This window comes from Trematomus bernacchii, unplaced genomic scaffold, assembly GCF_902827165.1.
Source record: "Trematomus bernacchii unplaced genomic scaffold, fTreBer1.1, whole genome shotgun sequence".
NCBI classification, from domain to species: Eukaryota; Metazoa; Chordata; class Actinopteri; order Perciformes; family Nototheniidae; genus Trematomus; species Trematomus bernacchii.
The window spans coordinates 63769-88684 of NW_022987670.1; the positions used below are offsets into that span (position 1 = coordinate 63769).

General features: G+C 45.7%; 1 pseudogene; it reads right to left on the bottom strand.

Annotated features, from left to right (window-relative positions):
- Positions 1-5870: 5870 nt before the first annotated feature.
- On the bottom strand, positions 5871-24916 carry LOC117487403 (annotated as a pseudogene).

The following is a 24916-nucleotide window of genomic DNA, read 5'->3' on the forward strand; positions in this document are numbered from 1 at the left end:
TTCTCCATCGCTGCCCCCTCCCTCTGGGGGGACAGAGCCTTCTCCATTGCTGCCCCCACCCTCTGGGGGGACAGAGCCTTCTCTATCGCTGCCCCCACCCTCTGGGGGGACAGAGCCTTCTCCATCGCTGCCCCCTCCCTCTGGGGGGACAGAGCCTTCTCCATCGCTGCCCCCACCCTCTGGGGGGACAGAGCCTTCTCCATCGCTGCCCCCACCCTCTGGAACTCCCTTCCACAACACATCAGAGACAAAGACATTTCCCTGTAAGGGATTAATAAAGTGTATCTTCTTCTTCTTCTTGTAGTGCTGGTCCCTTTTCATCTTCCTTTTTAAGCCCTGCAGGCGCTGTTCTACAATTTGGCGGTTGTTAGGCATGCTGACATTGGCTTTCCTGAACGGCAACTTTAGACTGTAGTGTCCGTTTTGCAGGGTAGCTAGCCTCACTGGCTACTTTCAAAAAACATTTAGTCCTCAACTGACATCTCTGGCTTTTCCTCAGATGACACTTCGTTGAAGTCCTGGTTGTACTGTGACATTAGAAGCTCTTCCAAACTTGTGGCTGATATCCTATTCACAGTCACTCTCACCGTACTGCCCTCACCACCATTTCTGAGTGGCCCATTTACAACCCACCCCAATAGAGTTGCACTGATACTGGGAAGTTTGACTTTATCCAGGTACGCCCACTGCGTTAAGTCATTCTGGTTGGGAATGCTACTGGAGGTGACTGGCATCTCTTTCTGGGTGAAAATGTCAGGAAGAGGTAAGAGGTTGTCGCTGTCCAGTGCTGAAACTTCAATTCCAGGTATGACATGAGATGGCACCAGTTTTTCTGATTCATTGTGCTTAACAGAATATGTGTTTTTCTGCCTTTCAGATTGAGTTTAGACATTAGTGCTTTGGAGCAGAAGGTAGCGGTGGAACCAGGGTCCAGAAGGTAGCGGTGGAACCAGGGTCCAGAAGGTAGCGGTGGAACCAGGGTCCAGAAGGTAGCGGTGGAACCAGGGTCCAGGAGGGCATAGACTTGCAAGACTTGACTGCCTTTTGCTGCCTTAACTTGCACTGGGACAATGGACAGCACATTCTTTTGTTCTCCGGCCCCTATGTCCGACCCCTAGGGTTCAGGCTCTGTTTCTTTTGGGGAAATAGTGACACATGTGGCAAAACGGCTGTCATACGCCTTTTAGATCTGCGACTTAACAGGAAATCTAGTCTTTACAGCCACCTTTCCTTTGGCAGCTGACTGGTCTTGAAGGTCACCAAAAACTGGGTCTGCTGCTATGCGAGCTTGCCTTTCAATGAAATAGACAAGGTCTAAAATCCTTACTCTACGACTGCGCTCCTCTTGCAGTGCGTAAGCTTTGCTGCGCCATCTCTCCCTGAGCTTGTATGGTAGCTCAAGCACAATGCTTCTCATGTTGGACACTGTGTCTAGTTCCTCCAAGTGCTCCATTTCCTCCATAGTGTTGCAGCTACTCCTTAGAAACATGGCGTAATCCTGCAGCGACCTTGAATCTTCAGATTTAACTGGGGGCCAGGATAGAGCTTTTTCCAGGTAAGCACAAGAGTTTGTATTCGTTCCCAAAGTTTTCCTTCAGTAAACGTTTTGCTTTCTGATAGCCTCTGCCTGGAGACATGTATTCACAGCTTTTGACTAGCCGCTGAGCTTGGCCTCTGGTAAACTGTATAAGGAACTGCAACCTGTCTCTGTTGTTGTCTGTTTTGTTTTCAATACAATGTTCAAATGAGTGAATAAAGGACTTGTACTCCAGAGTGTGTCCATCAAAGGGTGGAATATTTCCTTGCGGCAGCGTCGAGAGAAGTTGTTGTTTCAACAGAATCCTCGTCAAGCTGCTTTGATTAGAATCATGTGGTCATCCTGTGCTGTGCTGGGCGTAGCGGGGCTTTGTCCTTGTGGCAGAGTTGGCTGTGTGTTTTGGGGTATGACAGGTGGAATATTGTGCACTGAGGTTGGTTGTGGCTGATGCTGATCCTTAATGCTGTCTTCATAATGAACATCGGGCCAACTGTGAGTGTTATCTTCACGGACATTAAAAAAGGGAAAGTGAAGTGGGGCGCCTGCCTTGCTCCTAACAACTGGAGCACCTCTGTCATAAGGATGAAGTGAAATATCTGGCTGTGTATCTACCAGTGCTATAGCTGCTGCTTCAGCCTGTACAGGGCTAAGCCTGGCTAATTCATTGTCTTTAAGATAATTAATTTTGGCTGTGTTGGCGGCTATTTCTGTATGTAGTTCTAGTGTTTCTCTTCTTTTTTGTAACATTTGTTCCTGTTCTTCAATGGCATGTTTTTCTTGTAAGATAGAAGCTTTGGTCAATAAGGCTGCTCGCTCTGCCTCAGCATTGATGCGTAGTGAGGAGGAGGAGGAGGAAGAGTGGCTGGATTTTATAGACCTCGTTGAGTGTGTATCCACCTCGCTCAGACCGCCGCCTTCATTTGCATATTCAACTTCTTCAGCTGGCAGACCTTCCACTTGAGACAAGTTGAGTGAATCAACATTTTCTATGTCGCTTATCCATTTTGTAACTTTGGCAAGGAATGTGATTATGTGCGTACATCTCGGCTGATACCATTTCTCATCGTCCTCTTTTCTTGCGCTCTCATCCAACATTTGCGCATGGCTTTAAAATCATCCGAAAGTTCGTTAAACTTCAACATATTCCCTTTGACTTCATCCAATATAGAAACTCCACGTGGGCTCTCTGCCCTTCAACACACCTTCAATAAATACCCCAACCCAGCCGGACCCGACAGTCACATCATCCAGTTACTCCACCTCACCCTCACCTGGAATGATTTTGTTTTCAACAGTAACCAGTACCTCCAGCTGTGCGGCTGTGCTATGGGCCGCAAGTATGCTCCGGCATATGCAGATATTTACCTGGCCCACTGGGAGGACACGGCCTTCATCAAGCTCACCCTCAAACCCCTCCTTTATGTCGGGTACCTGGATGACATCTTCGGCCTATCGCACCACTCCACCGACGACTTCACGACTTTCATGGACACACTCAACTCTCATCACCCTAAAATAACACTCAAACATACCCTTCAACCCCTCACAGTAGAGTTCCTGGACACCTGCGTCTTCTTCCGTGAATCCAGCGACCTGACCAAAACACTGTCCACAAAAGTGTTTTTTAAAAACATGGACCGATATGCACTCCTCCACAGGACCAGCTACCACCCAAAGCATACGTACAGAGGCTTAATCAAATCCCAGCTGATCCACTTCCACAGGATCTGTACCTTCGCGAAGGATGGGTAGGAGGCTATACCTGGACCCTCTTCAGGGTGCTGAGGCCGCGGGGCTATTCAAGGCGCTTCCTGAGATCCGTCAAGGCGGAGGTCGGCCGTACCTTTACTGAGAGATATCAAGACACCTCCACTGGGCCGTCCGGTCCTGCCCTCATCCCGCTGATAACTACCTACTCCAGCAGCCTGGGAAGCCTCCTCAGTGGCCTCAAAGCCAACTTCGAGGGGGCGAGGGTGGACTGCGACGCGCTGAGGGAGTGTCGGCTGATCTCCGCCTACCACAGGAACAAGAACCTGAAAGACCTGTTAGTCCACACTAAGCTAAATGATAACAGTGTTCGGGCTAGGGAGGCACCTCGAATGTCTGAGGTTGGTTTCATCTGCCTCCCCCACATTTGTAACCCCTTCTCAAAGCTCGGAGCTAACCTCGGGCGGGCCCTGCAACCTACAACCAAGAACGCGGTTTACGCCGTCAGGTGCAGGGCCCGCCACAAGCTCTATGTGGGGGAGACGTGGCATGAAATCAGCCTCAGGATAAAACAACATTTATATAGAATCAACAGCGGTGACGGTACGAGCGTTCTCTACCTTCATTTTAAACTCCACGGCCCAGAGAACCTCCAGTCTTTGGGCTTGGAGAGCAGCGGGAGCTGGACCACGGCACAGAGACGGGCGGCGGAGAGGAGGTGGGTTCATCGCCTCAAAACGATAGACCCTACAGGCCTCAATGAAAAATGTCAGTGATGGGTCTGCCTCCTTTTTATCAGATGGTTTTTAAATCTCTTTTACACATTTTAAAATGATTACCTTTTTTAAGACTTGCAACTTAACAGGTCCCTCCTGTCCTCCCGACGCGTGCTTCTCCCCTCCGGATGTTGTTAGACCCCCTGCGGTGATGGCAAACCAGAAGTTCCACCCTATTCTTTTTATCTTTTATATATATATATATATATATATATTACCTAAGGGGATTGCTTTTTAACTAATGTAGCTTTTTTAATTAACTATTTAATTATTTATTTATCAATGTATTATTTATTTATATTGTAGTATTTATCTGTGTATTATTTATACATATTTCCTATTATTTTATAAATCCTCCTCATCTGGACTCCTTTATGAATTTTAAATGCGTGGGTTTCTTTGTTTATTATTATTATTATTATTATTACCTTTTTATATATTTTTCTTATATTTTATCACACATTTAAGTCACAGTTTATTCTATGCTTGCACGGTGTATTGCATGTGTTCTTATTTTATTAGGTTCCTAATGAGGAGGTTATATCTTTTATCCTTTTATATATTATTAATCCCCCGTTTCCTATTCAAACATTGCTTGTATTAGTTTATTTATATATTAGTTATTACTTTCCATTTGATTGTAAATGTATGTTGGAGCCCCCCGCAGGGAAACACCCTGAAATAACCCTTTAATAAAGTATTTCTAAACATCATCCGAGGCGTGTCCCATGTCTCGCCTGCACCCCCCCTCTAGACCTCGATCTGGGTTTTAACACTTTTAGGGACACTTGGTTGACTTTGTTTTAGAATATTTCCCCTCCCCGTGTGTATTTTATATATTTGATCTTATATTAGACCAGCACTTATTTTTAAAAGCACTTTTATGTATTTATTTATCATTTTTTCACACTAATTCTACCGGTTTTAAGCAAGGTCAACCTCGGTACTTTTAGCCAGATGTTTTTAATCCACTTACCAGGTCTTTTACCAGATGTTGTGGGACACAGCCTCGGACACTCTACCGGGGGGGACCCCCTCGGGGGGGCAGGAGTACAGGTTTGAACCCCGCTGCATACGCTCTGTGCTTCAGCCGCTGCTCTTTTTTATCCCTTTTATTGCATTTTCTTTATTAAAACATTTTGAACACAGACCAGACAGGGCTTTTATAAACTTGTATTGGTTTTATTACAGGAATTTTTAAACAAAAAATATTGACCCGAGAGCCCGTGCACCACGCTGCGCTCCTACGGAGCACCGCGCGTTACCCCAAAACCCTAACCCTAGACCAGTCAATCTACTCTAACCCTGAATGAACAGCAACGACCGAAAGGAATGAGATTGCCGATGCAAGCAGCACTGGGTGTCTGTTCTCACCTTTAAAGAAAAAAGGGAGAGGAACTACACACCTGGAAGACTCTATGAGCCAATCCTTCACCTAAAACAGAATCAGTTGACCTGGTTCACCCTGCCTCAAGAACACCTTTCTTTAGAGGGTATTTGGGCATGTTCAATTGGGTGGAGAAACCAGTTCAGACAAAGGTCATTCTGATTTGAATACAAAGGTCATCGCATCGGGGAATACCTTGGAATTAGGGCTGTGCAATTAATCGTATTTTAATCTCGATTACGATTTTGGCTTGCAACGATTACGAAAACAACGTAATCGAAATAAAACGATTATTATTTTTATAAAAAAAAAAAAAAAATGTAATTATTATTTTTTTTAATTTTTTTGGTTTTTCAGTTGAATTATACTTAAAGTTCAGGGTAATCAACTGTTAAAAACATACTGTTCACATTTTTGTTTCAATAAATGGATGTTTTCAAAGTAAATGGATAATCGTTTTTAATAATCGTGATATCAATTATTGACCAAAATAATCGTGATTAGGATTTTTGCCATAATCGCACAGCCCTACTTGGAATCCCCCAGGAATAGCTAGTGGTTGCGGCTAATGGAAAGTATAATTGGACTTGCTTAGACTGAAACCAGGATGAATGCATGGAAATGATCAGCTCACACACTAAATAAACTGGTTCCTACCACTGGGAAACCATCTCTAGCATTTTAAATGAAACTAGTCTAATTGTCTATTTAAAAGGGCATACGATACATCATTTACGAATATTATAGGGAAATATTTGAGTAATTGTTTTTTTAGGGAAATCCAGAATATGAGCTACCAAAGCAGAATGTTAGCAAAGGGCTTTTGTCTTAAAGTGGGGCATCTAAAATCTACTCCTTTTTGGCTTGACAATGAATTATTATCATATCCGATCAGAATTTAGGTATCGTTAAATGAAACTGCGCTACCAGTTTTGTTTTGAAGAACCTACAATTTGTTTGCCTGGTTTCTACCTCCTCATTACAAAGGGTTGTGTTTTTTGTGTAATTGAGTTGTTTTGCACCTTGTCCTTATTCCTTTCTGGCTCCAACGTCTCCTACTCCTCTCCATCCACCTCCCGTAGCTACATGACGTCTGACTCCACCACGCATTGCTGGGTGTACTCCTTCACCAGCTCCATGTTCAAGATGTTGCGGCAGAATTCCATCATGGGCTTCCAGAGTGGGGGGTCCAGGAACACCTGGCACATCACGTGACCCTTCAGAGTGGCAGTGTGGCGCTGCAGGTGGCACAGGAGCTGCTGTTGGACAGGATCCAGTTCCTTACCGAACATGTTAATGTTCAGGGAATACCTGGTTTAAAAGAAGTGTAAATACAAATAGTCAATTGAGTGAAAATACTTTCTTGTTCTAAAGTAACTTCTGGAAATCTTAACCCTCCTGTCGTGTCTGTTTCTCCCCCCTTACTTTGGTGTTCCTGGGAATCCCTCATTGGTCATGTGCGCGTTCGTGTGTGTTGGAGGAGGGGCTCTGTGAGGAAGTGGCAGATTTTCTCCGGTTGTGTATTTTCAAATTCTAGCGATCTCGAGCCGGTTTCTCAAACTTACCTACCCCACCTTTAAGATGCAAACAATGTCTCAGACTTCTGGTTTACATGAATGGGTGTGTACTATCTGATGGATGAACATACTCTAGACGTTACCCATTCATTTCCTATGGTGGTCATTTTTGACTGGGAACACCATCATTGTTACAAAGTTAACTAAACCACTCAAAATTCAAAGAAAGTGGTGATCAGCAACTTTATATGTTCAAATGTCAACTGTGGAGAATATCATAAGGTCTTGACGCAATCAAATATAACACACAATATTTATGATTGATGAAAGAAGTAATCATTCCAATTTGATCCGAACATGACAGGAGGGTTAAAACCACTATGTATATAACAAATTATCAAATCTGGCACCAATGGTATTATTGTAAGACAACATTATTGCATATTTTTCTGCACAGTAGTTGTCCCTGAATTGAAATTATTATAATAAGAAAGAAAGAAGAGTTACCAGTCATCTCCAATGGGCACCCTGTAAGGGAATGTACAGAGGCTGGCCACAGTAGGGTTGGCCACATCATCGACCATCCAGTCAATGTCCTTCTTCAGTAGAATAGCCATGTTACTGGGTAGAAGCTTGAATGGCTGACCCTCTTCAATGATGGTGGCGTTAGGAAGGACCCCATGCATCCGATCAGAGGTCAGATACAGCCGGCGGATGGCTGTATTGTCGAGACGCACTGGAGGAGGTTTGAAGGAGGTGGACAAAGAAGATTGAATATCTCCAAGACCAAGATCAGACAGACGCAGCTTGAGTTCTTCAGCCCTGAAGCGCACCAGGAGAATACCCTATAGAGAAGAAAGCCAATGCGTGAGCTGACCATGGACTATATCGTATATAGTTACATCAATAGTGTAACCAACGGACTTAAATTGAGGCTTATAAAGCACAAGCCGATACATAGAAAGGCTTGTTGCTTGTACCTGCTTGGTTATGAGGCGATATTTCTGGAAATCCTTTGGTCCGAGCTGATGACGGGTCATGCGGGTTACTTTGACATCAGGGAACTTGGATTTGACCAGATCAGAGCAAAAGCGCAGCAGAACCCCAGCCACACCCCAGCCACACCCTTACCCCTTTCCTGAGGGGCGACGCGTAGAGCTTGCACCAGCATAGTCTCCCCATCGTCAATCACAAACACTGACTCCAGAGCAATCTGTTGAGGAGAAAAAGAAAAAGAAAAAATGCGAAGAAAATCATTGACATGTCCTTTTTAGAACCATTTCTGAAGCTGGTCTGGAGCAGCATAACTGACAAATTATGAATGATCTTAAATGTCTAAGAGATTTGGGAAACAAGAACATGCTAATCAGAGCATGAAACATGAGCCAATTTCTGTGTGGCAATGGCAGCAGACTAATTCATGTACCACCAGAACCAGAACATCTGTAAACAGTCAACGAAGTTTAGCTTGGAACCACTGATCTTTGAAGCTAGAAGGAGCCAGTTGAGATCTTTCAGGCATCTTATTAGCATGTTTTCTGGAAACCTTCTTTTGTTACTGTGTTCTGGACTGAGAATAGCTAAAGAGATTATGCATTTGAACTGAAAATACCTTGGGATGACCCAGGATATGTTGGATACTTTGCCTTCTGTCACTGAAAGTTATCTAAAACACTTTCAATGTCATTGAGTTGGATAAGGGAATGCTCTGGTTTTTGGACAAAATTAACATGGGATCACTCCCGTCACCGGACGTACTTCGTCTCACTGGAATAGTAACGGTCATAGTGAATATAAAATCGTCCCCATGTATCCGGCCAATGACGGGAGAGTTTTGAAAGAGACAAAACACTGTTCCATACATTTAAAAACACTTAAACAATTAAACAATGTTTACCCCAGGATTCAGGCATCTTCCCTGACTTGTAAAGTGCAGTTATGCGCCTTGGAGGTATTGCACTATTTACAAAATGTATACCCAGGATTCTGGCCTCTTCCCTGGCTTGTAAAGTGCAGTTATGCGTTTCCCCGCTTTCAAACACTTATTCCTGGGTACAAGTGTTATCTTTCCCCCCCTGGGTGTGTGTGAGACAAGTGAACTGAGTCAGCCTGCCAACAAGCAGCACCGTGCTGTCATTTGAAACAAGTTACCCCACAGTTTAACACACTTTTACCTGTGTTTTGAGGACTCTTTCCTGGGTCAATGTGTGCTCCAATGTGTCCTCTTTCACCCCCCTGGGTGTGTGTGAGACAAGTGAAGTGAGTCAGCCTGCCAACAAGCAGCAGTGTGCTGTCATTTGAAACATGTTACCCCACAGTTTAACACACTTTTACCTGTGTTTTGAGGACTCTTTCCTGGGTCAATGTGTGCTCTTTCACCCCCCCCTGGGTGTGTGTGAGACAAGTGAAGTGAGTCAGCCTGCCAACAAGCAGCAGTGTGCTGTCATTTGAAACATGTTACCCCACTGTTTAACACAGTTTTACCTGTGTTTTGAGGACTCTTTCCTGGGTCAATGTGTGCTCTTTCACCCCCCTGGGTGTGTGTGAGACAAGTGAAGTGAGTCAGCCTGCCAACAAGCAGCAGTGTGCTGTCATTTGAAACAAGTTACCCCACAGTTTAACACACTTTTACCTGTGTTTTGAGGACTCTTTCCTGGGTCAATGTGTGCTCTTTCACCCCCCCCTGGGTGTGTGTGAGACAAGTGAAGTGAGTCAGCCTGCCAACAAGCAGCAGTGTGCTGTCATTTGAAACAAGTTACCCCACAGTTTAACACACTTTTACCTGTGTTTTGAGGACTCTTTCCTGGGTCAATGTGTGCTCTTTCACCCCCCCCCTGGGTGTGTGTGAGACAAGTGAAGAGAGTCAGCCTGCCAACAAGCAGCAGTGTGCTGTCATTTGAAACATGTTACCCCACAGTTTAACACACTTTTACCTGTGTTTTGAGGACTCTTTCCTGGGTCAATGTGTGCTCCAATGTGTCCTCTTTCTTCCCCCTGGGTGTGTGTCAGACAAGTGAAGTGAGTCAGCCTGCCAACAAGCAGCAGTGTGCTGTCATTTGAAACATGTTACCCCACAGTTTGACACAGCTTTACCTGTGTTTTGAGGACTCTTTCCTGGGTTGAAAAGACATGTGCTGTAGCCTGGTTCTCTCCCAGTACTGGGTACTAGTTAATGCCACTATCACCACCACATTTAAACCAGATGAACTGGTAGTTATCCGGGGTGCTGCAGAGTCATTTTCAGGCTCCTCTCCACAATTTTCCCCCTAAAATGATTTTAAATCATTATTTTTGCATTTAAATGCATTTATTCTATCATTTATATGGTTCCCCAACACAATGCACATAGTCTGGAGCTCACTGGGGTCCTGCATATAATTTAATCAGGCGTTTTAACACTTTTTCCCATGAAAATGATTTTTAATCACTATCGTGGGGCTATGAAAATAAAATTCCGGGTAATACAGAGCACAAGTGCACCTTTTACTATTTTAATGTATTTGTATTATATATATTTGGGCTAGAAAGGTGACCTCTCTGGGTGATCTAGTCAGTTTATGGAGCTTAGCCCACAAATCCTGGATGATCCAGGCCGAATTTGGGTGCTCCTAGGCGGCCTGCCAGGCGCCCCCACCCGTGGAAAGCAAAAAAAAGTGAAGAAAACGCTTAATTATATCTTAAAATAATCAAAAATGAAGTTTTGAAAAATTGTCAACATTTTTCTGAGTGCCAACGGGAGAAGCGGCCAGACTATTGGCGCTTCGGGCCGATTTTTCCCCTTCTCCGATGGTTGGTGCAACGGAGAAGGGGAAAAAGTCCCTGGGCTTCATTTCCACTTCTCTGTCAAAAAGATTCATCCATACTTTTCAGACTACCGTCCGCACGAAATCGGAAACCCAGTTTTTGGGTGCACTCAGAAAAAAAAACGGCTGTTGGAAATCATGGAAGAATGTATCCGCTCACCAAGCACTCTGAGTGGGCCTAATTTTGTGCCTCAAGACCCCCCAGCCTGGTTCTCCCAATACTTTAAGTTTGCCATGGAGGAACGCGAGGGCACTTTCCAGGTGACTCTACCCGATTTCGAGACACTATTTTGGGGCGTATTTTTTACGTTTCCCTGGTTCTCCAAATAGTTTAAGTTCGACATTTTGAGCCATGGAGGAATGCGAGGGCACTTTCCAGGTGACTCTACCCGATTTTGAGACACTATTTTGGGGCGTATTTTTTACGTTTCCCTGGTTCTCCAAATAGTTTAAGTTCGACATTTTGAGCCATGGAGGAATGCGAGGGCACATTCCAGGTGACTCTACCCGATTTTGAGACACTATTTTGGGGTATACTTTTTACATTTTGACCCGTTTGCCCGGTTATCACCAAAGTTGAGTTGGATGATTTCGACCATGGAGGAATGTCAGGGGAGTCCGCGGGGGACTCCTGCGGGGTCATGAGGCCCTATTTTGGGGTATAATTTTTACATTTTGACCGCTTTGCCTGGTTCTCACCAAAGTTGAATTGGATGATTTCGACCATGTCAGAATGTCAGGGGAGTCCGCGGGGGACTCCTGCGGGGTCATGAGGCCCTATTTTGGGGTATAATTTTTACATTTTGACCGCTTTGCCTGGTTCTCACCAAAGTTGAATTGGATGATTTCGACCATGTCAGAATGTCAGGGGAGTCCGCGGGGGACTCCTGCGGGGTCATGAGGCCCTATTTTGGGGTATAATTTTTACATTTTGACCGCTTTGCCTGGTTCTCACCAAAGTTGAATTGGATGATTTCGACCATGTCAGAATGTCAGGGGAGTCCGCGGGGGACTCCTGCGGGGTCATGAGGCCCTATTTTGGGGTATAATTTTTACATTTTGACCGCTTTGCCTGGTTCTCACCAAAGTTGAATTGGATGATTTCGACCATGTCAGAATGTCAGGGGAGTCCGCGGGGGACTCCTGCGGGGTCATGAGGCCCTATTTTGGGGTACATTTCCCCCATTATCAACACGGACTAGAGATGTCTCGGAGATGGCTCGGACCCCACACCCTGGTTCTATGTAACCCTGGAGGAATGTCACATGAGTCGACAGGGGACTGCTGCTGGCTAATGAAGGACTATTTTGGGGTACATTTCCCCCATTATCAACACGGACTAGAGATGTCTCGGAGATGGCTCGGACCCCACACCCTGGTTCTATGTAACCCTGGAGGAATGTCACATGAGTCGACAGGGGACTGCTGCTGGCTAATGAAGGACTATTTTGGGGTACATTTCCCCCATTATCAACACGGACTAGAGATGTCTCGGAGATGGCTCGGACCCCACACCCTGGTTCTATGTAACCCTGGAGGAATGTCACATGAGTCGACAGGGGACTGCTGCTTGCTAATGAAGGACTATTTTGGGGTACATTTCCCCCATTATCAACACGGACTAGAGATGTCTCGGAGATGGCTCGGACCCCACACCCTGGTTCTATGTAACCCTGGAGGAATGTCACATGAGTCGACAGGGGACTGCTGCTGGCTAATGAAGCACTATTTCCGGGTACTTTTTTTTCATTTTCACCCAAATTTCCCTGGATGAAATATTTTTTAGTTTTTTTAGTTTTTAGCCCAGTTTTGGCCACAGCGTTGCCTGGAGGATAGGACCGAGATATGACAGACTCTCTGGCCGCCTCACAAGTCACTATTGTCGGACACTTTCTTTGCTTTACCCCGGTTCTATCACTCTTTCCTCCTTTGACCATACAACCCGTTTCCTGCTGGGGTGGTTCCGGGGTACCCCAAACCCTCTCATGGTCGGGGCACCATGTATTGATGCATCGGACCCAATGTTGCCATCACCAGCCCCGCGTTGGTGCGGAAGTGGGACCATCTGACCCGGTGGTAACCCAATACTTCCCTTCGTCCATGCACCATGTATTGATGCATCGGACCCAATGTTGCCATCACCAGCCCCGCGTTGGTGCGGAAGTGGGACCATCTGACCCGGTGGTAACCCAATACTTCCCTTCGTCCATGCACCATGAATTGATGCATCGGACCCAGTGTCGCAACCACCGCTCACGCTAACGCATATAAACGTAGAACTATAACCTAATTTTGATCAAATTCATTATGTGTGTTTCAGTAAGGATGTCATCTGAATGCCCGGTGTGCAGACTCTTCTATCTGGCATTGAACAAACACCTTAAGCACAAGCATGCAGTGCGGAACTTGGAGGAGAGGGGAATCCTCCTGAAAATAGCCAGTGGAAGGATAAATGTTCGGACCAAACCCTGTCCCATCGCTGGGTGTTCGTACGCTGGGAAGAGACTGGACCGTCATGTAAAACATGACCACCCTGAGTTGTCCCGACATGAGGCACAGCAGGTCATGGCAAGGCTGAAGCATAGTGTGGCACTGCAGTTGCTCCATGACCTCCGTGAGACTAACCCCATCATTGGAATGGCTACATCATTGGATATAGACAATGAGGAGGAATACCCCGGGCACCCTCCACCCTTCTCCCCACATACCGAGTGTGACAACGAGGACTGCAGGCAGGTGATGCTGGAAAATGTGGCATTGAGGGCTCAGAAGGATGCCCTCAATGATGAGGTGAAGACCCTGCGCTCCAGGCTGAAAAAGGAGCTAAAACCCAGGAAGCAGAGTGCTGCTGTTCTTGAGGAAGAGGACGAATGTATACGATTTAAGGGCCTGGCAATCCCAAGTACCTCCGGCATAAACACAGTAGCCTCAGGCAGCAATACCCCTGTGAAGAGCCCGGTGAAGACTGTCATGCAGTCCCCAGTAACCTCCGGTAGCGAGACCCCTGTGAGGAGCCCGGTGAAGACTGTCATGCTTGCAGTAGCCTCCGGTGGGAAGAGACCGGTAAAGAACCCTGTGAAGAGCCAAGTGAAGACTGTCATGCTTGCAGTAGCCTCCGGTGGAAAGAGACCGGTCAAGAACCCTGTGAAGAGCCCAGTGAAGACTGTCATGCTTGCAGTAGCCTCCGGTGGAAAGAGACCGGTCAAGAACCCTGTGAAGAGCCCAGTGAAGACTGTCATATTACCAGTTTCTTCCGGTAGCGAGACCCCTGGGAAGAGCCCGGTGAAGACTGTCATGTTTGCAGTAGCCTCCGGTAGCGAGACCCCTGTGAAGACCCCGGTGGAAACTGTCATGTTTGCAGTAGCCTCCGGTAGCGAGACCCCTGTGAAGACCCCGGTGGAAACTGTCATGTTTGCAGTAGCCTCCGGTAGCGAGACCCCTGTGAAGACCCCGGTGGAAACTGTCATGTTTGCAGTAGCCTCCGGTAGCGAGACCCCTGTGAAGACCCCGGTGGAAACTGTCATGTTTGCAGTAGCCTCCGGTAGCGAGACCCCTGTGAAGACCCCGGTGGAAACTGTCATGTTTGCAGTAGCCTCCGGTAGCGAGACCCCTGTATGCCGGAAGACCCGTGCCTCTAAGCTGGCTAATGACTTGCCCTCTCCCTCAAATTACTGGTCCACTGGGTGTGGACGGGGGAATACCATGCGTGAAATCACGTTGCCTAGAAGCATGGAGGCGTACCTTCAGACATACTTGGATCATTGTTTGGGTGTCGCTCCGACAGTAAAACAGAAAGACAATGTTGTGTCGAAGATCAGCCGGATAAAGAACTTCATAGTATACATGGCCCATGGTGTTAACCGCCTGTCAGACTGGCTGTTCCTAAGAAACATGAAGATGATCCGTGGCTGGAGCAAGTATATTGTAAAGCCGGGCCGGGCAGTCACAACATCAGAGTTCTTCCTGAAGAATGTGCACCAGTTCATGGGGTACATGTCTGAGTCAAAGCCCCGGGGGTGCAAGCTCACCCAGTCTGATATGACCCACATAATGAGAGAGGTGAAAGCCAACATGAAACACTTGAATAAGGCAGTCACTCTACATCAGTTTAAGGTGAAGAGGAACAAACTGGATCGTCTGCCGAGCCAGGCGGAGCTTCTCGCCGCCATGGCGGCCGCTGAGAAGCGCATCCCGGAGCTCCTCGACCTGATGGCCGGCACGCCGACCTCAACCACCCAGAAGCTTCTCTATGGCTATCTCACCCTCCATTGGAGCCTCCTGTATGGCCACCGTACGGGCGTGTACGCAAACATGAAAAACAGTGAGGTCTTAGAGGCAGCCATAAGGGGAACTGCTGAGGGCTACATCATCCATGTGCAGGATCACAAGACGGCCAAGACATATGGCGAAGCACAGCTGGCGCTTACAGTAAAGGAGTTTAGCTGGGTCATGCGGTGGATGGGGATTAAAGAGGCATTGCTGGGTCCTCAGAATGAATTCTTCCTTTTCACAAGGGGGAATCGGGCCTCCAAGAACCTGAACGCTCACTTGAAGAGGGCATGGGCTGATGCTGGGCTAGAAACAGCCGTCACCTTCACAATCCTGCGCACTGCCCTGGCTGACAATATCAAGCATCACCAAGATCCAGAAAGCCGGTCGATTCTCGCCAGGTTTATGTGTCACGACGTAACCACGGCGGACCGGTTCTACGCGAATGCGCCAGGAATAAAGGAGGCATTGAGAATCCGCTCCATGTTCAGGGCGTCATCAGATGCGGCAGCAGCTGCATCATCATCAGAAGGATGTCTACCGCTGTCAGATGGGGAGACCTCCGAAGAGGGCTGCTATAACAGTACTGCTCTATCATCTTCACCTGATGGGTCATTGGAGCGGCAGCAGCAGCGGAAGCGGAAGCGGGAGGGAAAGAGGCCAATGAAGTCGGGACCGGGGCTGGTTGACACTCCTGATGATGGGGCAGGGGCCGTGGACTCAACCTGTTTGCCCTGGTGCACCGTAAGAATTAGACGCCTAATTTGGTCCCCTGAATCCCGCTAAACATTGTGAATATGTATACCGTGTATATAATTATTATTATAATCCTGTGTATACATTTTGTAAATAGTACAATATCTCCAGGGCGCATAACTGCACTTTACAAGCCAGGAAAGGTGCCAGAATCCTGGGCATACATTTTGTTAATAGTGCAACACCTCCAGGGCGCATAACTGCACTTTACAAGCCAGGAAAGGTGCCAGAATCCTGGGCATACATTTTGTTAATAGTGCAACACCTCCAGGGCGCATAACTGCACTTACAAGCCAGGAAAGGTGCCAGAATCCTGGGCATACATTTTGTTAATAGTGCAACACCTCCAGGGCGCATAACTGCACTTTACAAGCCAGGAAAGGTGCCAGAATCCTGGGCATACATTTTGTTAATAGTGCAACACCTCCAGGGCGCATAACTGCACTTTAAAACGTAGGTTAAGAAATTTAGTAGTACTGTTATAGCAGCAGTAGTACGTGTAAATAGTTTATGTTTTAGTCTGTGTGTACTGTGATTTTTGTTACTGCAACGTGTAAATAGTTGATGTTTTAGGCTGTGTGTACTGTGTTTTTGTTGAAATAAAATAAAAAATAAAAAAAAACAATAACCTTGATGGTTACCAGGGGCAGATAAAGTGCCACTTTCCATCAGCACCGGGGAGGCACTCTCCTTGGTGCTGAACCCTGTGATGAGCGCTCAAGTGTTGGCGGAGGAGGTGTAAGCCAGAGGAGGGTGAACAAAAGTTAAAGTGTTTGAACCTCCAGCCCAGAAGGGGGGTGGTGGTGCCAATAAGTAGGCCGAATATGGATGCTGATGGGCGGACACAGAAGCACCATAAAACCACCCCCTTGTAAGACCACCAGGGGCACGAGAATACCCTCCACAGAAGGGGGGGTGATGCCGTGAATAAGGCCGAATATGGATGCTGATGGGCGGACACAGAAGCACCATAAAACCACCCCCTTGTAAGACCACCAGGGGCACGAGAATACCCTCCACAGAAGGGGGGGTGATGCCGTGAATAAGGCCGAATATGGATGCTGATGGGCGGACACAGAAGCACCATAAAACCACCCCCTTGTAAGACCACCAGGGGCACGAGAATACCCTCCACAGAAGGGGGGGGTGATGCCGTGAATAAGGCCGAATATGGATGCTGATGGGCGGACACAGAAGCACCATAAAACCACCCCCTTGTAAGGTCACCAGGGGCACGAGGTTCTGGTGGGTGTGAATACCTGTGTTTAGTCCGTGGGGGAGTGCTTAACTGTGGGGGCCCGGGGACTCAGGGTGTGCAAGGTTATGGAGGTCCCACTGTTATGGGGACATGCTGGAGGTCTCTAGTCCGTCCTTGGGGCTCTGTGAGCGGGCAGAGAGAGGTGATTTCCCCCTGGTCTCTGCTGGAGGTGCAGAGTCCCACTGTTAGGGGCCCATGCTGGAGGTAATTAGTCCGTCCTTGGGGCTCTGTGAGCGGGCAGAGAGAGGTGATTTCCCCCTGGTCTCTCCTGGATCTGTGAAATAAACAGAGTCCCACTGTTAGGGGAACATGCTGGAGGTCTCTAGTCCGTCCTTGGGGGCTCTGTGAGGGGGCAAAGAGAGGTGATTTCACCCTGGTCTCTCCTGGATCTGTGAAATAAACAGAGTCCCACTGTTAGGGGAACATGCTGGAGGTCTCTAGTCCGTCCTTGGGGGCTCTGTGAGGGGGCAAAGAGAGGTGATTTCACCCTGGTCTCTCCTGGATCTGTGAAATAAACAGAGTCCCACTGTTAGGGGAACATGCTGGAGGTAATTAGTCCGTCCTTGGGGCTCTGTGAGCGGGCAGAGAGAGGTGATTTCCCCCTGGTCTCTCCTGGATCTGTGAAATAAACAGAGTCCCACTGTTAGGGGAACATGCTGGAGGTCTCTAGTCCGTCCTTGGGGGCTCTGTGAGGGGGCAAAGAGAGGTGATTTCACCCTGGTCTCTCCTGGATCTGTGAAATAAACAGAGTCCCACTGTTAGGGGAACATGCTGGAGGTCTCTAGTCCGTCCTTGGGGGCTCTGTGAGGGGGCAGAGAGAGGTGATTTCCCCCTGGTCTCTCCTGGATCTGTGAAATAAACAGAGTCCCACTGTTAGGGGAACATGCTGGAGGTCTCTAGTCCGTCCTTGGGGGCTCTGTGAGGGGGCAAAGAGAGTTGGTTTTCCCGGTCTCCGCCCTGGAGGTGTGAATGCAGGTGCCTGCATTTAAACAGATTCACCAGTTTCTAACATTACTTTAGCCCTGATCAGAGCCCTGTTTTATGGGTAAGAAAGCGATGTGCTGTACCCTGGTTCTATGGCTCTCTGAGACCCTGCTAAAAGCAGTGACTATGCTGCCTGCATTTAAACAGATTCACCAGTTTCTAACATTACTTTAGCCCTGATCAGAGCCCTGTTCTCAAATCGTATTTTCAGAATCTGACCCTCTGCCGTAACTCCGCTCCCCGAGGTCCTAGAGATTCGGCGATGGTACCGTTGGATTCGGGGTACGTGTAAATGGGGGGGTAGAGAAAAAGCCTGAACCGAACAGAGCTTGTTATCAAAAGTTATGGATTAGTAGCAAGATTTCACAATGGAGCTCTCCGGGGTGCTGGAGGTCTCTAGTCCGTCCTTGGGGGCTCTGTGAGCGGGCAGAGAGAGGTGATTTTCACGGTCTCCGCCCTGGAGGTCTGAAATACAGTCCCACTGTTAGGGGAACATGCTGGAGGTCTCTAGTCCGTCCTTGGGGGCTCTGTGAGGGGGCAGAGAGAGGTGATTTCACCCTGGTCTCTCCTGTAGCTGTGAAATAAACAGAGTGCTACATTTTGTAAATAGTGCAATATCTCCAGGGCGCATAACTGCACTTTACAAGCCAGAAATAATGTTTAAATGGTCGGGGAAAGTATTTTTAAATGTCTGGAAGAGAGTTTTAGACAGTCATTTTGCAAGAAATCATTTAACATTGACGCTTTCCTGAAAATGCACAGAATATGTGCTTTTTCAGGAGACTGTCAATGTTAAATGATATCGCGCAAAATGACTGACTAAAACCCCGGAATAAGTGTTTGAAAGGCGGGGAAAAGTTGTTTAAAATAGTATAATATATCCAGGGCGCATAACTGCACTTTACAAGCCAGAAATAATGTTTAAATGGTCGGGGAAAGTATTTTTAAATGTCTGGAAGAGAGTTTTAGACAGTCATTTTGCACGAAATCATTTAACATTGACGCTCTCCTGAAAATGCACAGAATATGTGCTTTTTCAGGAGACCGTCAATGTTAAATGATTTCGTGCAAAATGACTGGCTAAAACCCCGGAATAAGTGTTTGAAACGCGGGGAAAAGTTGTCTAAAATAGTCTGATACCTCCAGGGCGCATCACCAAAAATGTACAAGCCAGGAAAGATGCCTGAATCCCGGATACTTTAGGTCTGTCACTTAGGGTGACCGCACCACTCCGACGCTCCCGAGAGCGGACGTCCATTGTTTGTAAGGCACCTAAGATGGATAAGACGTAAACACAGAAAGAAGTCTTCCTAAATACTCAAAGCTGGTGTAGTATGCAGTGTAACTTAAAGTAACTACTACCAATCAGAGATGGAGTACTCGAGTCCTGGACTCGGACTCGAGTGCCGATTTTCGGGACTCGTGACTCGACTCGGACTCGCGCACTGATTGACGCGACTCGGACTTGGACTCGTGAATTCTCGCGCACGATGACTTGAACTCGGACTCGGACTCGTGAATTATCGTGTACGCTGACTTGGACTCGGACTCGTGAATTTTTCCCCCATGATGACTCGGACTCGACTTGTATATTGACGCTCTGACTTGGACTCGGACTCGGACTCGTGAATTTTCCCCCCCACGATGACTCGGACTCGACTTGTATATTGACGCTTCGACCAAGTTTTCTATGGAGTCTGATGTCCTCTATCCTGGCGTGTGCACCGGCTGCGAGGCGAGTTCACGTACTGGGCCCCGCTATTCCAGTCTAAAGATGTCTAGAGACACACCCCGCATCGTGCTGTATGCTTTCACACATTCTGCTTCCACTTTGGAAAAGAGCAGCGCAAAATGCTCTATGTGGAAACAATATTGAAGAGAAGGCTCCGTAACACATTACTCTAAGGATCGAGTTCAGACATATAGGCTGTCTTGAACACTATCATCAGAGTAACGTGATCTAACAATACATAAAGATTCAGCCGATAACACGAAAGCACATACTTAACATGCAGAATGACGTCATTTTGCATGCTAAGTAGCCATGTGCTTTCTGGGGCTCAATCTTTATCAGTAAACCGATTTAACCGGTAAAAGTTCCTTCAAAATAAGAGTCCCGATCTTATTACTATCAAAATAAAAGCGCAAAACGAAAACTTTACCATAGGAAAATATTGGCATACAAATATAATCACTTCTCTAAAAGGTAACTCATTTTAAACATAGTTTATTTATATATAATAATAATAATAATATTAATATTAGTAATAAGCTTTATATTTGTATAGCACCTTTTACAAGAATTGTAGCCAAACTGGCTTCACAGCAGTTCAATAGACAGATTAGTATAACATGACAGGGTAAAAGCAATGTAGAGGAGCAGCTACATTTCAACACATATATCCACGAAGATTAATACATGAAGACTTGTGACTCGGACTTGACTTGGACTCTTCTTAGGTGACTCGGACTTGGACTCGGACTCGAACACAGGTAATGATGACTCGGACTCGGACTCGGACTCGAACACAGGTAATGATGACTCGGACTCGGACTCGACTCGGACACTCCTTGGGTGACTCGGACTTGGACTCGGACTTGACTACGACTCTCCCTTGGTGACTCGGACTTGGACTCGGACTCGAAGAGTGGTGACTCGAGAGTGACTTGGACTCGTGAATTGGTGACTTGACTACAACACTGCTACCAATTGAAAGTGCCACCAAAGAGCTCAGTGCATAGTTTCTATCCATACAACATGTCAGCATCAGTGCTTGGCGTGTACAGGTTACGATTTAAAATTCAGTAATTATATAAACAGTTCCTAACCCAAGTAACCCCCCATTACTACGAGGTTTTTCTCGATTGCTGTCTTGCTGGACGTTAGAAAGGTTAATCACATTGGTGGGCTCTACTTTAGAGAGACTGGTCTGGGACATATTAGAATGGCAGTTAGTCTCCAAAGTAGGACAAAGGTGACTCCCAGTCATTCGCAATTGTTTCATTTTAATACAGTGTGTTCTTGGATAGTTGGAAAATGGAAAGTTCCCAGTAGAATTCTGGTTGAAACCAACGAGGAATGGCCTTAATTATGACAAATGTAATTTTTTACTTTTTCATTTTAAGTCATGAAACTCTTACTTTTGCACAGAGAAATGTCTTGGATAAGAAAACTATTTTCCGACTTCTGTAATTCAAGAATTCAGCTTTTTATATCCATAAGTTATTATATTACTCACAATCAAATATTTTGATTGAACTTACTACTTTTCCCTGTTTGCGGGCCAATGTGACGGTGCGGTTGGTCTCCTGCAGCCAGTCGGTGTATCTCGTGGGCAGGTAGTCGAGGCCTCCATAGATACCCTGGCTTATGCCCATGATCTCATCAAAGTCCTCCTCAGTGGCCCCAGAAAACTGAAGGCCTGCCTGGGACAGGGCCTCTGGGAGCTGGCACATGGTCAGGCTGGTGACAATCTTCCTCTTGAAATAACTGATGAGATACAAAGTGGGGGAGAGGTTATTATGGATTGTAGTTATTTTCTTAAACAAGGACTTGGAAAAGCCCAAGAGTTGTCCCAACCCATGTGGAAAATGCTGGATGGGGCTAAACAAGCTTCTTCAAAATGTGTCTGCGCGGATAACAGGTGTTTGTGTCAAATCCACACCAAACTAAGCTGTTAGTTCTTAATTATAACACATTGAATAATGTTTCTGCCACTTTAAATAGATATAATGGAAAGAATAATCACATTAGTGACTCCTGGCACAAAGGTTTATGTGTTATGGCTTGTACAGTGTAAATGAAACATACTGTAAGCAGCCTGTGAAAGCAGAGTAATAGCAGTGGTAAAACACAGACAGACAACATCTATACACATTTATTTTCTCACGTATTACATAATATAGGCATCCAATACAGTGGAAAAATAAATAGGAATTAAATTGATGAGATTGGTGTAGGAATTGACAACTGAAACAAAACAAGTGAAAAACCTTTCATTTTCATTCAATCCCCAAAAGAGTGAACCAAATACAAATGACTGCAGGAATGATAATGGCCAGTAACTGAATGAGATGAAGCAATAGATGAGTAGAAAGCAGAATAAAGACTTATACAGGAAAACATGAATGGATGGATCAGAAGGATAGAGAAATGCAAGATCAAAGTGTTGTGGGCACGAACCAAAAAAAAAATATATTGAATAATATTGAAGAAAAGAGTGCACAGGTGTTAAAGTGCACCTATCATGCTATTTTTAGGCATATATTATGGGTCTCAGATATATACAAATATATAAAAACATGTCTATGATGTGTTTTTCTCAAAATACAAACAGATCATGTATTTTAGAATCCCTCATATCCCTCTATTCCAGCCCTGTTATGGCACTTTTCCACTTCAGCACGTAGCACGGTTTAAGGTTTCTCAGGGCTACTTTTTCACTTTTTTCTGGCCCTCCAAAATCAAGGTTCTTACCGGGCCAACAACCGGGCTGAGTATGCTAAACTAGTGACGTAAACACTCTCGACTGCTGAATGTTCAGAGAGAATCGCTGGCAAGGGGGAGCTACAACTACAACAAGATGAACATATTTGACCGTGATTTAATTGTAATACATGTTTCAAAATGATGCCGAAGTAACAACATACTGATACCGGTTAGTAAAAACCATGAATTAATGCTTTGACAAGTCTGCAGACAAGACGGCAGGCGAAAAACCTTTTCAAATGCGTGTTTTCTGAATGGAGATCGGTGAGATAACCCTCACTGAATCTAGTGGTTAAACAATTAACAACCAAACAGCCAAAACAGCACTCACTGCAGTGACATCAGCATAAAGCTCTCTGAGCAGGGTCAAAGTATCAAATCAAATCTAATCAAATCAAGGTTTATTTATAGAGCACATTTAAAAGCGATTTTTGGTCGGGCCAAAGTGCTGTACATGTAATAACTACAATCACATGAAAACACATTTCTATAATCACAATAAAAGACAATAAATTACAACAGATATTTAAAAAGAAAACACAGGGTTAAAGTCAGGAGTCGTGCTCCGCTCTGACTAGAAGGCCAGGGAGAAGAAGTGTGTCTTAAGAGTAGATTTAAAAACCCCTAGGGTCTGGGCCGACCTCACATGGAGGGGCAGAGTGTTCCAGAGCCTCGGGCCAGCTGCTGCGAAGGCTCGGTGCCCTCGGGTTTTGAGCCTGGTCTTGGGCACTACCAGCAGCAGCTGGTCAGCAGACCTTAAAGCTCTGGCTGGGGTGTAGCGCTGGAGGAGTTCAGCTATATAGGCCGGAGCCAGCCCATTTAGTGCTTTAAAAACAAATAAAAGGATTTTAAAATCAATTCTGAACTGAACTGGAAGCCAGTGTAGTGAGGCCAGAATAGGGGTGATGTGGTCACGCTTTTTGTGGCCAGTGAGTAGACGTGCAGCTGCGTTCTGGACTAGCTGCAGGCGTTTAATTGACGCCTGGTCCATACCCACGTACAGAGCGTTGCAGTAGTCCAACCTTGAGGTAACAAAGGCATTAATAACCCTTTCCAGGTCCTCAAACGATAAAAACGACTTAGTCTTGGCCAATAGTCGTAAAAGTAAAAGTGTTGGCCCAGTCTAATGATAAACACATTACTTCACACACAAAGTCCAGAACAACGAGTTAACCAGGTTAATGCAGTGAAGGACGAGGCAGCCTCTGCATGTACCAGCATGTTGTTGTTGTTCATACCTGAATATATAAAAGGGAGGGAACCATCACATACCTTGAGAGGGTGTAGCTGGCTCTGTTTGAGAGCAGGTAGGAAGGGAACAGGCTTTACTCCACAAAGAGGAGCAGTGTGTGTCATCTGTAGATTACAATAAGCAGTAAGTAACTGAAGTAAAATGCTTATTGTTACAACAATATTAACAATCAATAATGTCATATATTATAATAGAGCACATATGAAATACATTTTCCTGCTAAATTAGTCCCCTTACTTTTGATATTCTAAAAGTGAGAGTAAGTGTGGTTTAAAATGCATTTACTTGTGAAAGGAGTCTTTGATATTAATCGTATTGGTACGTTTACTGAAGTAAAGACTCTGAATACTTTTTCCACCAAAGTAAAGTACAAGTTAACTGATCCTCCTCACGTCTAAGTTTCTGTTACTTTATATAAGAACAAGGTCAACGTCTTCTTGAATATCAGACAGTATGCCAAAAGGTGGCGCAGGAATGAGTTCTAAAACCAGCAAATGATTCAGCATTTTGGCACTTCCTTTTTTTACATTTTGTTCCACGACAATGATCAAAAACCCTGCACCACTGGAAATAAGGAGAGAGTTATCAAAAGTATTGTTGACATAATATCAAAGTAATATCACCAAAAGTAAAATGTTAACAGCCAACAAAAAAGAAACAACTGGAAGATTTCAGAAAGAAGTATGATCTGTATCTGTATAAAATGCCAATGTGCGTCCGCGGTCCCCAAGCAGGTAAACAATACAGAACATGTACCAGTACCAATATACAATCAAAAACATACAATACACAAGTAAAAAGACACATTAAATGACGTTAGATGAGATCCTAGTTCTGGTTTTCCTTAAAGACTAGTCCTACTTTGAGATTTCTTTAAATCCGATTGTGGTTCTAACAGAAGTATTCAGTCTGTTTGAGATGTTTAGAAAACTCACCAGAGATTCTGCTGTTTGTTGAGAAAACCTGAGATCAGCGGATTCTTCTTCAGAGAGACACAGAGTAGGAGACTCAGGAGCACAAATGCTGTCTCTGATAAACTGTTCACATTTAAATACCTGATTTGATTTGATTTCATCTGAAGATGTGGCATTAAAGTACTGAACACAAAAAGAAGACGGACCGGATCACACCTGTGACGTGCATGGGTCTGACTCAGTATGAAGAATATGCAACCACTGTCA